The 15,938-nt window shown below is 47.4% G+C and overlaps 1 protein-coding gene across 4 annotated transcripts in view; it reads left to right on the forward strand.

The window, feature by feature from the left end:
* Positions 1–15,938, forward strand: part of CREB3L2 (cAMP responsive element binding protein 3 like 2) — a 127,285-nt gene that overhangs the window by 60,488 nt on the left and 50,859 nt on the right. The window lies entirely within an intron of this gene.

Below are 15,938 nucleotides of genomic sequence, written 5' to 3' on the forward strand. Positions count from 1 at the left end.
CGGGCTCCAGGCTCGCCCGTTGGGGCTGCACGTGGAGACAGCAGCTACGGCCCCACTACTTGTTGCACCGGGCAGTGTTTGCCACCGTTGCCTCTGTTCTGCCCAGTGTGCAAGCGAGCTCCAGGCGGGCAGCAGCAGCCAACACTGCCTGGCACGGCAAGCGGGGGGGCGGGGGGGGGCCGCAGCTGCTGTTACCACTCGCAGCCCCAATGGGTGAGCCCGTGCCAGCAAGCAGGGGTTGGGGCTGAGTGCTGCCCCCTGCCTGTACCACAGGGCTAGCAGGCACTGGGAGTGAGTGGGCAGGGAGCCAGTGGGAGCACGGGGCCCACACTGGTGTTCGAGGGCCAGCGCTGGCAGGGCCCAGAGCAGGGCGGCAGAGGTACAGGGTCCTGGCTGGCAAGGACTCTATGGAGCCAGGCCAGTTCCCCCATCTACCTGCTGGTGCAGCCCAGCCTGGCTCCACAGACCCCTGCCAGCCTGTGCCCTGCTTTGGGCCCACTGGTGCTGGCCCTGGGACGCTGGTCCCAAGATGGTGATCAGGGGGTGGGGCATGCAGCCCTTGACAGCCTGCCAAAACTGGGTAAGTGGCCCTCTGCCCAAAATAATTGCCCATCCCTGATCTATGGGAAGGGTAAATGGACTGCAGTAACACTGGAGGTCACTTCCAACCCTATGGTTCTATACATATGCAGAGTTGTGTGACTTCCTGATTGTGCTGGAGAGAGGGTGGGGTGCTATATTCAGCAGACTTGAATCAGATATTTTTCTAGGTCCTGCCACCAACTAGTACAGTGGCAGGTATTTGTGAGCATGATTCTTGGGCCAGCTGCTGGTTGTGCCCAAAGCATCAAGAAAAGTTGTAACCTTGAAGTATTTCATGGTTTGAGGGATGTTTGGTAATGCTTTTTGCTATGTATAGATTGGGCCAAATAACTACGCAAACACTGGGTTAGATATCTATGTTGAATGCAAGATGGACAACTTCTGTCATATTACAAATAATATCATCCTTTGTGTTGGGAGCAAAGTAGGCAGGCAGCATAAACAAGTCGTTTATGAACAAAGCGTTCTTGAATGTGGTTTCTTGTCATATCTTTAAAACATGTGACAGGTTGATCCAAAAATCACCTCTACCCTTGAGCGCAAGATAGTAAACTATGTGTAATGCCCATCTTGGCACTTGGAACATTGAACACACAGGCGGAGGTCCTGTCAACTTTCTTTCTCCTTTGTACTTAGATAATGGATATGCGCATTACAAGGGACAGCATCTTGCATGGGGCAGGGTGTAAAACCTGTGTCTGATGAAATCATTCAGATACTATTTGATCCTTGAGCTCTGATGTAGACTGATTTACAAAACGTGTTCTGACCTATGGATTATTTAACTTTTTTCCCCCTGAACCTCTTTTCTGTCTCTTCTTTCTCCTCAACCCTGTCACCTTTGATTAGGTGACTTTAAATTAATTTGAAGGTTGCGCCGGGGAGATTGTTCAGAGTGTGTGTGATTTGTTGTTTTTGGGGGAGGGGGGAAGGTTGTCTTGTTTCACTTCAGCTGTCCTAGCCAATGTGCATAAGGATAAGCATTTCACATAGCAAGGCTGTTTTTAATTAATGGGTTCCTAAAGATTTAATTTAGTCTATGTAAATTCAGTTTAATGGCCTGACTCTTGCAAAAATGGAGGACACCTAAAGTAAAGGTTTAAGAGTCTAATTTTGGACATCCACATTTTTTTCAAAATCTCATCGGTAATATTTTCACCTTTTAAAACCAGAAAAGAAATATAGTGCCAAGTATATGCTTTGCAGATATGAAATTAAATTGCTCTCCTTTAATGGTTTAGCTCAAAAATATATTGCTTACTTTTTAGAATACCCAAACAACTGAATTATGGGGCTGTTCTTCCGTGGAAGGTCTCTAGTTGCAGCTAAAATTGCCAAAAAGACAGATGAAACTATGGCTCTTATTAAAAATGTACAGCTTTCTTATTTCAGTGTTGACACATCAACCATGTAAAGGTTTAATTCTTAAGAAAAATAATTACATTATTAATGACCTTTAAATGTCGCATCAGTCATCAGGCCAGCAAGCAGCACTGTACACTCTGTGCTGATGGTTGAATATTAAATGAGGCTTTCTAGCTACATAATTCAGTGTGTTGCAGAGTCGGGACAGTCTTAATCTGGCCCCTTCCTTGGGGAAAGTGTTTATAGTAAATCTCTTTCACAAGTGGGGAAGCTGAGTAGGAAAGGATGCGACTTACCTGAGATTGCCCATTGCAGAAGCATCAGTGCTAGGAACAGAAAGCAGCATTCTTAGCTCATCCTGGAGCATGATATTCCCTTTTGCATGCCTTCATGTCATGAACAAGTGGTATGGGAGAGGAGACTTCAGATGGCCTTTAGGGATTTGGTCAAAAATTTCCACGTAGGCAAATTTTGCCCCAGGGTGGTCTCTTTTGGATTTCTCCCAACATCCTCTGAAGCATGCGGTGTTGGCCATTGTTGGCAATAGAATGCTGGACTAGGAGGGTGATTCCTAGGTTCCATGACTCCGTCTTTATTTCTGGTTCCCCCCCCTGCCCCTTTCTGTGATGTTGGAGGAAGGCTAGAGGACTTGACCCTTATGTTTTAAAATGAGTATAATACTTTCTACACACAAATGGCGCAAGCTCAGTCACTGTTTGCAAAGCATTTTTCTGTGCCTTCATACCAATGATATGCCATGTTATATTAAAGGCAACACTGTCTGTACCTTGGGAGTGATTCGGAAAAGCAAATGATGAATGTGTGCATCTTGTTCCATTTCCGTAGCACTAAAATTTGCGTGCATAGGTAGAGGAAGAAACCAAAATAATTCCGTTCTTTCAGGTACAATGACTGAAACCAGTGGTACAGGTACCAAATACTTGGTTCCACCAGCTTTGAGGAGCAGGAGATAAGTTATTAAAGGAACTCTAGCGAGCCACAAAGTGTCTTTATAGGGTTTTCAGCTTGTAAAAACTCCATTAAACTGTTCATCAAGCTTTAGCCAGAAACAGCTCTTTGGAAAGCATTTGGTTCAATAAAGGTCAACTCTTAAGCTCCTTCCCCAGGACCTGTGGGTGTAACACCTTATGGCAGGGGTGTCAGACATACAGCTCATGGGCCACATCTGGCCCACAGTCACTCCTGGCTTGCTGGGCTACTGGTATATCAGGAAATGTTGGGGCATGGCCTTCCACAGAATCTGGACCCTGGGACCCTGCTGAATACAGGCATTGGTGGTAGGCAGGCAAGTGAGGGCTGTGCTGACACAGCCCCTCTCACTCTGGTTTTTTTTTTTTTTTTTTTGGGCACATGGCCACTAGTCCTGCTGGCACTGCTGCTGCTGTGATATGCAGCTGTTGGCCCTGCTTCCACTGCCACCGCTGGCCCCACTGCAGCAACTGTCTTTGCTTGCTCTGTGGATCTGGCCTATGAGGTGCCCTGCAATCTGGATTTGTCTCAGGGCATAGGGTGATTTTGATGCCCCCACCTTATGGACTTCATCCTGCAAGAAATATTTCTTGCTGTCTTCAAGCACATGGAGTACTACAACTGATTGATTCTGTACCTTCTTTGTTGAAGATCATTTTTTACAATTGGTCTGAGTAGTGTTTTGCCTGGCTACAGCAGCAGAGACAGGTGAGTAAAATTGAAGGCTGAATTACCTTCCACGTCTGGGACGAGTTGCATTTGGCTGGAGGCGGTGTTGTGAAGCTTGCTCTGCTGTTGCCTCCCTTGAGGCTAATAAAAGCCTCAGCCTCCACAGCTGCCAATCAGGGCTGTTTCACGAGCTATAAAAATTGCTTCATAAAAAAAGTTATGACCACAACACTGCTAATAGACAAGGTGGTGTGATTAGGGAGTCCAGATTTATAATAGCCTGGTCTGTCTGTCTGGGTACATAAGGGCAGCCTTATAAGAACAAGGCATATTTTAGCTACCCACATGGAAGCTGATAGGGGTGGGGGCAAAAAACCCAAACCCTGGGAACAAAAGAACAAATGTTACCTGAGCCAAGGGCGTTAATGCGCTCATTGGCCTCTAACATGGCAGAGCTAAAAACAAATTGAGGCTCCTGCATGGAATCCAGATGGGTTTCTTCTTGAAGGACCTCCAGCCCACTGACTCATGGCTCTGGAGCATTGTCCTGGGTGACTCATCTCTCCATCATTTTTAGCTCTTATGGGGAAAGGGTGGGAAGGAGCAGGATGTGGGTTTGGCCCTTTTAAAACTAGACTGGACTCAAGTTTCCTGCCCTACCAGGGGAGAGGGAATCCTTAGTATCATGTAGACTAAGTGACCTTTGCTGGGTCACTTATCATTCTCTTCTTCGCACAGATCCCACAAAGCTTAATGTGACTTCTATGCAGGGGTGTCTCTCTAGAACTCAAGGGATGGGGTAAAGGATCCTTTTTTCTTCTGTGCACTGAGGCTCTGCATCACCTCTCTCCTTTGCTTTTTCTAGAGACTTAGTGCAGACAGCAACATTACCTTTCCCAGAGTGCGTGAGGATAAGCTGGGAATCCCTTTCTCTCTGCTGCCCCACAAAGTGGCCTCCAGAGTAGTGGGTGCCTTCTGTTAAGGGATCCATTCTTCCACTATAATGGAGAATCCCAGGAGGTGCTGTACCTGTGGGGTCTTTGCTTTCAAGGGCTCTCGCTGGTCATCCTTTCTAAACCTTGAATGGTTATGGGTTTAAAAAAAATCCTGAATCCTAAAAATGGCCAGCAAGGTCTGGGGCTGGGAAGAGCGCAAGTCCAGGTCCTTCCCTTTTTTGCATTATGAATCAATATACTAACTTAATCTCCTGTATTTTTTTTTTTTTTTTTTTTTTTACTTTATTTCTAGGGGTAGATGGTAAATGGGGGTTTAGGAACACTTTTTTAGTATCTGCCATTGAAGAGTGCGTGTGCATCAAAGGGGTGGATTATGAGATTTACCCAGCATGAACTTCAACATTTCCATCCATGTAACCTGAGAGAGTTGGGAAAATGTGTAGATTTAATTACTGTTTGAATATGTTAACTCTGTATTTCCTGGCATTGATGCATTGGTGATGACACCATCCAAATGTTGTTCACTTAGTGTTTTTTTTTCTCTTCTTTCTGATTGCATGGTGTGATGTTGAACCTGCTGCTATTGAAGCCTAGGATTATCAGGCCTGGTTAAGTAATGTATGTTCTTACGCATGCTTTACAGTTGCAAATACTGCATTGTTATACTTGATAAACCCCTGCAAAGAAGAGAGGCAAGGATTTCTTAGGTCAGGGGTAGGCAAAATGCGGCCCACAGGCTGGATGTGGCCCGCCAGGCCGTTCTATCAGGCCTGCGGGGACCCGAAAAAATTTAGAAAATTTAATATTTATCTGCCCCTGGCTGCCTGTCATGCGGCCCTCAATGGCTTGTCAAAACTCAGTAAGTGGCGCTCTGCCCAAAATAATTGCCCATCCCTGTCTTAGGTTGATTTTTGTTGGATCAACCATGTAGTTGGGATACAGTTAGACAAACTTTCAACTGCAAGACATTCTTTGTCAGGTCTGCAAAGAAGGACATTTCAAGTTAACCTAAAAAATCAGCAGGTAAATAATTTTATGATAAACTAAATTGTAATCTTGGGTGATTATTTTGCTTTTTACACTGTTGTATAGACTGGGTGCAGTAGGTATTGCTAGACTCAGACTGAAAATCTCCAGAACAGGTATATGATCAATGGCAGTACAAGCTGTCATAACCAAATGAGTTGAGTGCCCCTGTCACAATAAAACTGCCCTGAATAACCACAGTTACTTTCAAATTTGGTACGTTCTGCCTCATTAGCTATTCCCACCTGGCAGTCTGTTATTGCCTACTCTAAATGTATAAAAATCCGTGCAGCTTCCGCCCAAGTCGGAGAGCTCTGAGCACGTGGTAGAGTACAGAGAACTTTGCCACGTGGCAGAGAAAAGCTGGCGGACTGGCCATCCTCCAACATCTCCCCGTCACTGTCTGTTCCTGAAGTATCCTTCATCCTGCATGCTCGTTACTGTCTACAAACTCGCCGGCTCGTTTTGTTGCCAGTTAGCTGTAACTACACAAGCAACTCGTTACCTGTAACTATGTAAGCAACCTTACCACCCGCATCGCGGCCACCAGCGGCGTAAGTAAAGTTAAAGTAAAAGTTATTTTGCAACCAATACGCTGTGTCCCGCCTCTCCATCCATCAGCCCGCCTGACGGCCGAGTAATCAGCGATCCTCCTCAAGTCGGCTCTGGCTGTCTGAGACACAAGCTTCCCTCTGTGTCCCTCCGTAATATTTTAAACTTGACCTGGGAGATGGGAGTGATGGGATGCTCCTGTAGGGGCCTCTCTCTCTAGTTTCTGAGAGGTAGCTAGCCATGTTAGTCTGAAGTCAGGTAGGGTAGATCTAAAAGATGCAGATCTACTCTGCTTCCTTTTTAGTGTTAGGAAAAGTCTTACAGGTCACTTGAGGTAATGGTGCTCTCCTGTCTAGGTGGGATAGTATAGCACTGTCTTGCCTAAGAGTGAGAAGAGAGCTGAGTCTTCACAGTCATGTACTTCTGTGCCTCTCTTAATACTACTCGCCAGAGGTGCTGATCACTTTTGTGATGCATACAGCAGTCCCCCAGGAATTCTTCCTTTTTTTTTTTTTTTTTTTTTTTTCCTTTCTGCTTTGATTATTCAGAAAGGACTTTCACATTATAACTTGGGGACCAAGTTTGGACCTTTTGTAAGGGGGTGTGATGCCTTCTATTTCAGGCGTGGGCAATTATTTTGGGTGGAGTTTTGGCAAGCTGTCGAGAACCACATGGGTAGCCCCGCCCCTTGACAGGTGTCCTGGTCCCTGGTCACCATCTTTTGACCAGAAGTCCTGCCCCCTGACCTTTGCCACTATAAGTCCCTCCCCTTGTCCCTGCAAGTACTCTTTTCAGAAAGGGGTTTTGCCATCTTGGAACCAGAAAAATACCAAATTATATTCTAAAAAGTGAGCATCTACAACATTCATTAATTTGATTTCAAAAAATATTTTTGTCCTAATTTACATGCATTTGTGTAGTGCACATATAGGTGATTGTATATAATAGCTTACAATGAAGTCTTACTCTTGTATATTGTGGCGGGGGGTATAGGTTTGTGGGGGAGGGTGTGGCTGTCTGTATAGCAGGGTTTTGTGGACAGGATAGGTGTGTGGGTGTGGGGTGAGGGAGCATGTGTATGTGGATGTATGGGGCTTGTAGGGGGCTGTGTGAGGGGCAAGGGTGGCTGGGTGTGTGATGGGGTGTAGGTGTCTGTGTGTATGGCAATGCAAGGGGGGTATGGGTGCATGTGTGTGGGACTCACCCTACGAGCGCGTGTGTGTGTGTGTGTGTGTGTGTGTGTGTGTGTGTGTGTGTGCGCGCACACACACACATGCTGGGGGAAGGGGCAGCAGTTGGGTGCATGGGAGCGTAGTAACAGCTGGGTGGGAGCAGGGGCCTGTGCCAGTGTCCCAGGGCCAGCACCAGCGGTGCCCAGAGTGGGGTGGTAGAAGCATGGGGTGTGGGCTGGCAGGGGCCTGTAGAGCTCGCTCCACTCTGGGCCCCGCTGCTGCAAGCCACACACTCCTGCCCAGCTCCCACTCCCCCGTCCCTGCAACTGCCATTTCCCTACTTTCCTGCCGGCTGCTAGCTGCTCCAGCACCATGTGGTTCCCAGCTGTATGGCCGTACTGTGGGACTCGTCAGGAGCTGGCCTGGTCTTGCCTGGCCCCGAGGATTGAAGCAAAGGGGTGGGGGTGGGGTGGGCGGGGCCAGGCAGGCCTTGCTTCTGGGCTGCTGAATCCTGCTGGCTTCCCCTGGGTCCTACTGCCTCTGGCTCCTGTCATCTTTGACAGGCAGCCAGGAGCAGATAAATATTAGTTTGCTAAATTTTTTTAGGGGCTCAGCGGGCCAGATAAAATGGGCTGGTAGGCTGGATCTTGCCTGTCCCTGTTCTATTGTCTCCCTTCCAGTAAATGGGGATTGAAGTTTTACCATTTATTTTCTAGAGGTAAAATGAGCTTTCTTTACCCCACTCCTCAAATGCAGGGTGAGAACCGGTGGTGCTCCTGTTCTTATGTGGCTAATTGCTTCTGTGGGGGAATTTACCCTTGTGATGGCAGGTACTCTCCAATGCCATCCTTGGTCAGAGATCTAGTCCAGAAGAAACCATTACATTCCAGCTGGGAGATGTGTTTAACAAGTGCATCTTGGATGTTCTGATACGGTTCTCTCCTCAAACTGTGTGTTTTCCAAGTTGCTTTGGACCTCTTGGAAAGCAAGAATTGTAAGTTGCTTGTGCTTCAGGAATGTTTCTTTTGGTTGACTTCCCCTCGCTGGCACCCCCCAGACTGGTGTCTGGTAGCAGGAGTGAATCCAGCCTATTGTAATTAATTCATTCTTAGAGAGATTCCCTTGTCAAAAACTTCCTTGTTCTTTACAGGGCACTCCTAACCTGTGGAGCTGGAGATCTTGGCTATGTAAGAGCCTTAGTTTTGTAACAGTTGGCTGGGCTGGATAAAGCAGGTCAGGGTTACATTACCAGTATTTTATATACTTCTCTTCTCCTTTCTTTTAAAATGTTGAGCCCAGTTTTTTCAATTGTTGCTGCTGTTGGTGCTGTGTCATCTTAACCTAAGTTGTGCTGTTCTGACTTAGCTTTGGAATTTCACACGGAGAAGTCACTACTCCCACAATGTTAACAAAAATCAGGTCTCTGTTTTAGTTCAGAGAGATTAATTTGAATAGAAGAGAAAAATCCTATCACTGGGGCAGATCTAGAGAAAAGGAGCTTTGTCTGGCAAAGGCAGTCAGATGGGGGAGAGAGCTGCTGCCTGGGGCTCCTGCTAGTCCACTGCCAAATTCTACTTTCTAGTTGTTACCTGAAGCTGTGTGCATTCTTGGACTGGGTATTCCTTTTCCTGTTTGCTTTCTGCACTGTGATATCTGTAGGAGTCCTATGTTCCCCAAAAGCACTGGGGTATAAGCAAAAGCAGATCAAAATAAATGTTCTAAACAGAATGAGGACAAAGCCAGCAGGATCAGAACTTTTTTCTCTCTTCATAATTTTGGAAATGTTAGTTGCTTAAGTGGATTCACTGTTCTAGTGCCTGTCTGGAGCTGGGATTGGTTTTGCCAATGCAGTTATCATGGGCTCAAGTGTGTGGCAGGAAATTGGGAATAGAAAGAGCTTGGTTGCAGAGGTGTCCACGAAATTCGGTGGTAATTCAGTGTTTTTGTTTGTTTTTTTTAAGAGTGCTGTACTGGTGAAAGATGCACACCAGGCTAAAAGAACATGTATAAATCAGGGTTTTAGCAGTGTGGGATTCTGTGCTGCTTCTCTTGGGTCCTTAGCCCAGGGGTGAGTATCTTCCGTCCTTGACCTCCCCACTCGGACTCTTACTGTGGTATCAATAGTGGGCATGTCTACATGAGAGGTTTACTGTGGAGTAGGCTAATTAGGTCCACAGCAAATGTCTTGCATCTACACATGTGCCCCTATTAGGCTGCAGGAAACTCAAACTCTGCAGCAGGGTAGTACTTGTAAATACAAGTATCATCCTGTTGCAAAGTTTTTAAATACACAGCACTGAATGTGTAGGCACTGATGTGGCTGGCTGGGGCATGAGGGTGCTTCAGTGTGGGGGCTGCCTGCTGGCTAGCCCCACATTGGAGCACCCTCATGCCCCAGCCAGCCCTTCCACAACATGTTGAGCTGGGTTGGAGCAACCCACAGCTGGCAGACTGTCCCCCCAGGCTCCCTGGCAGCTGGGACTGCTTGCTCCCACCTAGCTCAATGTGCTTTGGTCCTGGGCACACTGTAAATGCTGGGCCTGGGAGCAATAAACTTCAGAGCGATAAGCACCAGAGTTTATTGCTTTGCCTTCATCACACGTGTAGATATGCCCAGTGTGGACTTGTCTTTTGTGATACAGTAACTTTTTATTTCTTGGAACTGAACTGAGATCACTGACTTGGGTCATGGAAGAGATCTCTGTTGAGCAGGAGGTTGGCTAAAGGCCTCTTGAGGTCCTTTCCAGCTCTATTTTTCTGAGAGGCATTACAGGGGGAGAGCATCTGATGAAATAATCTACTGCTTATGAAGGCTTGTGTATCTCTGATTTAGTTAATCTAAGGCCAGGTACAAATGTTTTACTTTTACTGGTATAGGTGATTGATTGAAAACAGGTACCTATAATCATAACAGAATAGAAGTTTGGCATACCTGTACCTATCCTATTACCCTGCCTCTATTGTAAGGGGAGTCATTGGAAACTGGACACTCAACTGTGCTTTCTACCCTTTGAAAGTCTCTCCTATATCTGTTTTTCAAATATCTTTAGCTTTAATACTGTAAGAATGCAGCAGGTATTGAAGAGGTTCTTGTCTGTCTTAAGAGAATTGCCTGATGCAGAGGTTCACTGTAGCAGTGATGCATTTTTTTTAAATGCACCAGAGGTATTTGAGCTGGAACACTTCTGCAATGGCTCAGTCGAAAGGAGGAGAGACCCTGAAACCTAAAATTGTCTTTGTCTGGAGTCTGATATGTGGCTAAACCTGTTGCAGCTGCCTGACTGAGGCTTCACAGCTGACCTGAGTTCTTAGTTATATTGTACAAGAACAAGATTACAAAAGTAATAAAATAGCAAGAAAACTTGCAGGACTATTTTTAAAATAGTAAGTCAATAAATATATATTTTATGGTTAATATTTCATCAAGACTAAAAAACAGAATTGCTTCTTTTTTTCTTTTAGTCTTGCTGATTATTTATACTCCAGCTACTAGTGAAAGTGAACCATCCCATCCCATCCCCACTTTTTTTTTTTTTTTTTTTTTTTTAAATGAAAGTTCAATTCCCCTCCATTGTGAGGTCCTCTTTCTCTTGGGTTTTGTGAAGTGAAAAATGGTTCTTGCTGTTTCCATTTCTTCTAAGCAGTTTAGGAAAATTCCCTATTCAGAATAACGGAAACAAAAAACGTCAAACAAAGCAAATAGAAGAAGCCACATACCAATCTATGTAACTGCTATGATACTAACAAAGTCTCTCTTTGAAGAAGACCAATAGGCTTGTTCTGATTTTGAGAGGTGGGTAATCATTTAGGGTAGGGACAGACATTCAAAAAGCAGGAGCCTGAATTGATTCAGTCTTTGCAGGTTAGTTTAACCTGCCCAGATTGAACCAATTTGCAAGTGAACAAACATTCCCTCTGGACTGAGGAAATGCAGGTACATGCCTTGCCTGAGCAGCTGCAGGCGCTGGGAGGCGCTAGAGCAGCCCTCGGCTGCAGGGAAGCTGTGCTGGGGGATGTGGCCAGCCCCGGCAGTAGCTCCAAGTGAATTGGCCAGGGAGGGGGTTTAATTCCCTCCTCCCCATCCCATATACCCAACCAGGGTCTGCCTGGTGCCCCCCCCCGCCCCTCCACTGCTGCAGCGGGACAGGCAGGGCTGTGGCCAGACGCTGGCTGGCATAACCCCCTGAGGCAGGGGGGTCAGGAAGGGTTTTTTTTTCCCCCTTTGCCCTCTGCCCTCGTGGGACCGTAGCTGAGGTCTGCCAGCCCCAGCTGCTGCTTGTTCCCTGCGTAGGGAGAGCAGTGGGATAAGCCCCCTCCTGCCCCATCTGCCAGATGCTGGAGGGAGGCGGGGAAATAACCCCCCTCCGTGCCCCTTTGCCTAAGGTGGCTATGCTGGCCAGCCTCTAGCTGCGTTGCTGCCCCTGCTTGGAGGGGTGGCCATAGCCCCCCAAGCCTTCTTTATCACTGCCACTGCTTGCCCTGCACACTCTGTAACAGCTCTGCCTGCTGTGCTCCACCTGCAGTGCAGCCTCCCCACCAGGAAGAAACTCATGCTCCTACAAACCATGAGAGGGCTGTAGCCCCCGTCAAAGTCACTCCCCGCTTGCCGCTCCAGCATGGCCCCCTCAGTCAAGGGGGCAGGGAAGGGGGTTATTTTCCCCTTCCCCCAGCATCTGGCAGAGGGGGCAGGAAGAGGTCTTATTCTGCTGCTTACCCTGTGCAGGAAGTGAGTGGCAGTGGTCAGGGCTGGCAGACCCCAGTTGTGGTTCCCTGGGGGCACAGGGGGGGAATAAACCCCCAGCCTGCCCCCTCTGCCTCAGGAGCCTATGCTGGCCGGCCACTGGCTGTACCCCATGCCCCTGCTGCTGCCAGGCAGACCCTGGCTCAGGTCCATGTGGGTGGGACAGGGAGTGGGGAATTTAAACTCCCTCTCTGGCTGGTTCACTTCTGCCAACTGCCAGGGGCCAGCCTAGAAATGCCTGGCAGGTCCGTGCTGGTGGGACAGTGGAGGGAGGGGAGGGGAGGGGGTGGGGAATAAACCTCTCCCCTGCCGGCTTTGCCTTGGTGAGGAGGGGGCAGCATCTGGCCATGCCCCCACCCCTGCCTGCCTGCCTGTGCTCTGGATAGGGAGCAGAGGGGTGGGGCCAGCCCTGTTGTGTAAGAGCACAGCCCCACCCAGGGCTGCTGAGGATGCTGGGGGATTCTGGTGTAACTTAAACCAGGAAGGAGTCTGGGACAGAAGTTCCATAAACGGGTTTGTGCTCAGTCAGTTAAGTCTGATACTACATTCAGCCAGGTTTATTTCAAACCGGTTTCAGCCATTTTGAAACTGGTTTATGTGCACTGAACTTATGTTCTGTTACAGGTTTAAACCAGTTTCTGCTCACTTAAACCAGTTTATGTGGAACTTCTGTCCCTGGCCTTGGTTGTCTGCGGAGGACTTAAGAGTTTGCAGCCGTGTTGCTTTGGATTAAATCAGTATTTGGATGGGTTCCCTTCAAGAATTACTTAATATGAGCTGGTGGTGGGGTTCATTCAGCAGGTGCTTCCCTTTTCTCTCATGCCAGCATTGTATAGAAGGTGTCACCAGGCTGGTGTCTCAGATGAGAGATGAACCAGAAGTTCTGGCTGATTGCAGTCATAGCTCTTTGCAAAAACTTTGGTTCTTCTGCTTTTGATTTCATTCTGACAAATTGTTCTGCCTAAATTCTTCTTGTGCTGTAGAATACAATAACCTGTTTCTGCCTTTAGGTATGCAGTGTTACCTTAGACCATTATATGTATGGTGACTGCATTTCAGAGGCTGGTTAAATGATCCCTAGATGTAGGTTGGATGCCAGGTTAAAGTAGCAGATCATGTTATTGCTTGATGATGTGATTAAATGAGTTTCCTGCATGGGGTCAGAAACGGGCGAGGGTCTGTCTTCAGAATGCTCTGCCAAGGATGTTGGTTTGGCATTCTGGCTGAAGACCAAAGCAATTTTATGTCAGCGGTGAGTCCATGTGCACAAGTATTTTAGAGAGAAATGTTCTTAGCCTGACCTAGAAAAAGGCTAACAAATATGGTTGATGCCAACCATAAGCATGGAGGAAACGGAGCATGCAGACTGTGGGGAAAATCTTTCTCTAAAAGTAGTGCTGTTTTTCATGGAATACCCATGCTTATGCTACACACTTGGTTGAGGTCACTTTTCTGTCTTCCATCATTCTTTGACAGTCCTTGAACGCTTTGTCACATCATAAGATGCACTGCTTTTGACCAAAATAGGTTAGGGCAGTAATCAGGTCAACCTTTCCTGATCCCTTTCCCCACAATACAGTTGTCATGCACTACCTCTTATTCAACATGCTGAGAAACAACCTGGCATGGTTAGGGAGCCCTTGGACTTGCAAATTCAGGTAAATGGCCTTAGGTGGTCATGACCCTCCTTGCTAGGTCAGCCAGGATGGTGTTTTGTTTAATAGTCACGTGCCATGAATGATAAGATTATCATGGTTGGCATACGATTGTCAAGGCTTATAAAAAATGGCCAACAGCAAGCTTGCTGTCTTTTAACATAATGATCTAATTGTGTTTTCTCTTCCTTTTAGCCTAAAAAAATCTTTTCTGTTCTCAGTGGCTGGTAGAGGTGACTGGAGTCTGTTGGTAATGGTATAAGGCCCTGTCCTACAAGTTGCTAAGTGTCCCCCAAAGGTCCTGTATGCCTCACACTTCCAATTACTTCCTATGGCAGCAAAGTACATGGTATTTTGCAGTTCAGGCTTTTAGGCTGCAAGTTTTGTTGCAGAGCTGTAAAATGAGCATGTAGCCATGCTGTTTCCATTATCGATTACAGTATGCTGACTAGTTCAACTCTTTATTTAGGCTACAGGGAACCTAATCTGGAATCTGTGTCTGCTTGTGTGGGAGAGGGCAAATATGAGAGCCAGAGTCAACACTGCCTGCCAAAAACAGAGCAAATGAATGAGGAATTTGCTTTCTACTTGCAAGATGCTAATTAACAATGACTTCTCTGTACCTGACTAGTAGTTAACTGTGTTAGCCTCCAGTCAGGCAGAAGGACAGCATAGGTTTGTACCTTTTAAACTAATTCAGACAGGCATAAGCTTTCTTAAGAATCCATTAATTTTGTTACATGCTTTCTCATAGTACCTGATGAGCAGGGATCCTGGCATTCTCTGATTTAAATTAAAAAAAAAAAAAAAGGCTGTGGGCTTGGGCTGGGTGGGGAGGCTGCTCCTCACTGTGGTGCACACTCCCAGGGGGCAGGGGATCCGTGCCTCCACATCTGTGTGCAGGGCAGGGGCTGCACACTGCCCATTTCAGGGTTGGGCTTCCGCCTTGTGGCCCTCCCCCAGGGCCTCTGCAGCCTGGTGTGTGCAACCTGGCACTGTAAAGAACAGTGGAGCCACACAGGAAAGCTGCTTGCCACCGCAAGCTCTGTGCTGTCCTGACAAGGTGTCTCCTGCCTGCCCGCCCCAGGCACTGCCCAGCTGGGCAGCAGCCCCAGCTCCTGCCCTAACTCAACTCCCTCCTTCCCATTCTCCCTATGGGGACCTCAACTTCCCCCCCACCCCACTTACCTGTGGCAGCTGTTCTCCAGCTGCCTAGGGCCGTGTGCATGTACATGCATGTGGCACCCCCTGCATGGCTGCCCTCCTTTTGCTCCCCCAGCCCCCTGCAGGCTGGAACTGTGCCAGCCTGCAGACAGCTTGTTACAAAATCCATGGGTTTCTCTGGTAAAATGAGAAATCTACGTTTGCCTGTAGTAAAGGGTAAAATCCGCAGTTTACTCTGTTTTGCTGTGGGAAATGCAAAACCTGGATCCCTGCTGATGAGGTCAGCTGTTGCTTATAGAAGCTTTTACCTTTCTGAATTGCCGTATTTTTTTGTATGGAGAGTGCTGCAGGAAAAGTGCTGTTTTTGAAAGGCAAAATGAGGGAGAGAGAATAATTTTGTCCTTGTAGTAGGAAACTAAGTAGCAGCTGGTAAGGAGTTGAACCTGTTCATGGCTTTTTCTCCCTGTAGATCTTGGATCGTGTGCAGTTACTTTTGTTTTCCCACAGCAGAAACCACTCTTACTATGTTTCCTTGCTTATAATGCACCCCTCTGTGTGGGCCGGGAGTGACCCGAGCCCTTTTCCGTGCTGCACGCGGGCTGTGGCCAGCAGCCCGGGCACGCTGGATCAGAGAGGGAGGGCGACGAGCTGGAATTAGGCACAAACGCTTAGCGGTAGTTTTAAAGATTGTTTACTTACACCGAGATGGCAGTGGTGTAGGTTGGAGAACTTGCTTGAGTTGCGGTTACAGACACAGACAACACAGACGGTCTCGTGGAGGTTGCTAGGCTCCACGGAACAGAGCTCCGGATGCTCTGGGTGAACGCGCCACCAAAATCGGAATCGGAGATACGTCTTATAAAATTTGCGCTCGAAGACGGGAACAGGTGGGCGATGGATCAGGCAGCCAAGCTCCTCTGAATCTCACACAGGGTTTCTGTTACCCTGCCGTGTATCCAGAGTCCCCACGAGATGGATGTGGAGTCCTCTTCGGCTTGGGCGGAAACTGCTCAAGCCTCTTATACGGCTAACAGGCCAATCGTTA

This window comes from Alligator sinensis, unplaced genomic scaffold, assembly GCF_000455745.1.
Source record: "Alligator sinensis unplaced genomic scaffold, ASM45574v1 scaffold585_1, whole genome shotgun sequence".
NCBI lineage: Eukaryota > Metazoa > Chordata > Crocodylia > Alligatoridae > Alligator > Alligator sinensis.